We start from the raw sequence: 2917 nt of genomic DNA on the forward strand, positions 1-2917 counted from the left end.
AAAATCCTTTCTTATTGCACATCTAGACCATAAAAGGAATATTCCTACCAAATTTCAGCTTTCCAGGTGTTGTGGTTCAGGACATAGAGCGATCAGTGTGTGAATATGAAATGTGAATGAGTGAATGGATCTTGATTTTATAATATAAGATGTACCTTCTTTATAGTGCCAGAATGAGACTGAAAAGTCCCTTTACTCCCGCAGTTTAAACGAGGTGTTGTGTATTTGCTATTCAAAATAGGTGTAAATTTTATAAATAACTTAATAGTAATGGCGGGATTTGCCAATGACTTGATCAGAACTTTCAATATGGAGAGACTTTTTTTTTTCTTTTTTTGAAGAGGTTTGATAGAGGGAATTGTAACTGATGAGGTCTTATCGTCCAGAAACCAAGTAACACCGGGAACTGTCGGGGTGAAATCGGCCAAACCCATGCCGAAATCGGGAACGAAAGCCGCACCATCGGGAACGATAAGCATAATGAATTTCATCACGAAATCGCAGCCGAAACGAAAATCGGACGATGGAAGAACGGAAGAAGACAATGGCAGGAAGAAGATGAAACTGGATGTGGAGAAGAAGGAAGAGAAGAAGAAGGAGAAGGAAGAGAAGAAGGAGGAGAAGGTTATAGAGTGTGTACAGATTGAATCTTCCAATGAAGGTTGGTGAAGGTTAAGGGCCCTCTTGTCCTGAATGAAGGTTGTTAGTGAAGGTTTGTAAAATATTAGTGTCCGTCGTGTGCACCTGAATGAAGATTGGTGACGGTTTGTAAAATGGGTAATTGTTCAGAAGCCAAGAAGGTTATAGAGTGTGTACAGATTGAATCTTCCAATGAAGGTTGGTGAAGGTTAAGGGCCCTCTTATCGTCCTGAACGAAGGTTGTTAGTGAAGGTTTGTAAAATATTAGTGTCCGTCGTGTGCACCTGAATGAAGATTGGTGACGGTTTGTAAAACGGGTAATTGTCCTGAATGAAGGTTGTTAGTGAAGGTTTGTAAAATATTAGTGTCCGTCGTGTGCACCTGAATGAAGATTGGTGACGGTTTGTAAAACGGGTAATTGTTCAGAAGCCACGACAGTGAAAAGGGAAACTCCTTTTTGTTTAATCTGCTCATTTGTGACGGAACCTTTTTGCGTTTAACTCAACCCTATAACAACACTAGTCACAGCTCAATGACGTGACTTCTGAACAAGTACCGCTTCTATTTTTTTTGTACATACTGTGCAGGTATTTTAATTTATTCATGGATGGGTTTAGCCACTGACCTCAATCGGACAGTCATTAAAAGGAGTCGTTAATGGCCAATACCTTAAACTGAATTTAAAAATGTTTTTTTTTTTTTTTAGAGGTTTGACAGAGGGAACTGTAACTGCTAGGGTCTTATCGTCCCAAATGGTTTAACTCTTTGTTTAAGCAATCTGATTCGTTGATTTCAAAATTTTCAGCTAATCAGATTGCTTAATTGAAGAGTGTTTATCATTTAAAAATCTCCCTATAGTGAAAGTTCTGATTAGGTCATCAGTAAATCCCGCCATTTCTATTTAAACTTTCTTTATTCGACTAGTTTAAACTTTCTTTACTCCTTTCTTTCTGTGTTCGAATCGAAATCACCTAAGAGATTTATTTCTGTACAATAAAGTTTATAAATAAAATGAACAACATCTTTCTAATAAAAATTAACAAAGTTTTGAACTTTATTTTTAACCAATCAATCAACTGTATTTTCAACAGTGGCGTAGCGTCCATATAAGGCGTGTATGGCGGCCATACACTCGAAATTTCACTCAAATACCCTTAAATATTGACTTTAAATAATTAATGTATTTTTATTAGATGAATAAAAATTATTATCACTTAAAATTGTTAAAAATCCCTTAAAATCCCTAAATTCATTTTTATCCCAGTCAGACCTGAAAAATCCCTGAAAAGGGATAAAAATCCCACTGCGTCGGGATAAAATACAGTAAGAACACTATGCAGGGCACCTTACACCGCTACATGTATGAAAGGGTATTACTTACCCAACCACATCTATTTTGGTATGGAATTGGATGCGTGTTAAATAGTGAGAATGTAGGACGCCTTAGAACAAAGAACGTGTACTGACTATGATGCTCCTATGCTGAGATACTCTTTTGAATATGTGAATGTGAAGCATGTTTTGAATGTTTGAATCGTTCGTTGATTTTTGTTCTCATTGTCGCTTGAAAAGATAATATACTGCTATTTCTCCCACTCCTCTCACCCGGAAGAGTGGCCGAGGTGTCAAGGCGCTCGACTCAAGAACCATAGGTATTAGGAGTGCTCGGGTTCAAATCCCTCTAACAAATCATGCTCCCCTACCTTTAGCAGAGGCAAAGGGCTTTCCTTTTAAGCATAAACCTTAACTACTAACCGAGTTAATTTTTATGTCAACCTAACTAATTTTTTATTCTCCAACTAATAACTTTTAGTCACCCGCATCGCCCAGATTTGTTCACATCCCGCACATCCAAGATGACTTAAGGTGTAGTATGGTACGAGAAGTAACTAACCCTATCTGGTTCATTATATGATCCATGGATGGATGGGAAGGGTCAAGGTGTGAGCGGAATCCATACGGGACTTATTAGGCACTGCGTTGCCCAAATCCTAATACTCTCGTTTTTTGACTGTTTTCACGCGGCTTTAAGCCGGCAAAGGACCGCCAAAAGGGCGGCGGTTTACAAGAGGGGACTTTGAGAGCGCAGCAGTTTAAATCATATGGAAAGCGGATTTCTAGGGATTCACTTGGTTTCACAAAGGTTTAGATTGAACGTTCCACCTGAGGGATAAAGATATTTGGACCTAAAATTTTTTTCGGGTTTTACTTCTTTACTTTTTTTTTTTTAACTACTTTTTTTTTTTTTTTTTTTTATCTATTTTGTTTTTCTCTGAAC

General features: G+C 37.7%; 1 long non-coding RNA gene across 1 annotated transcript; it reads left to right on the plus strand.

Annotated features, from left to right (window-relative positions):
- The first annotated feature begins 808 nt into the window (after window positions 1–808).
- Window positions 809–1600, plus strand: LOC113472710. Its single transcript, XR_003394911.1, has 2 exons — window positions 809–878; window positions 976–1600. It is a non-coding gene; the product is annotated as an uncharacterized LOC113472710 (long non-coding RNA).
- Window positions 1601–2917: the final 1317 nt, after the last annotated feature.

The sequence above is a fragment of the Diaphorina citri genome, unplaced genomic scaffold (assembly GCF_000475195.1).
Source record: "Diaphorina citri unplaced genomic scaffold, Diaci psyllid genome assembly version 1.1 scaffold7489, whole genome shotgun sequence".
In the NCBI taxonomy this organism is placed as follows: domain Eukaryota; kingdom Metazoa; phylum Arthropoda; class Insecta; order Hemiptera; family Psyllidae; genus Diaphorina; species Diaphorina citri.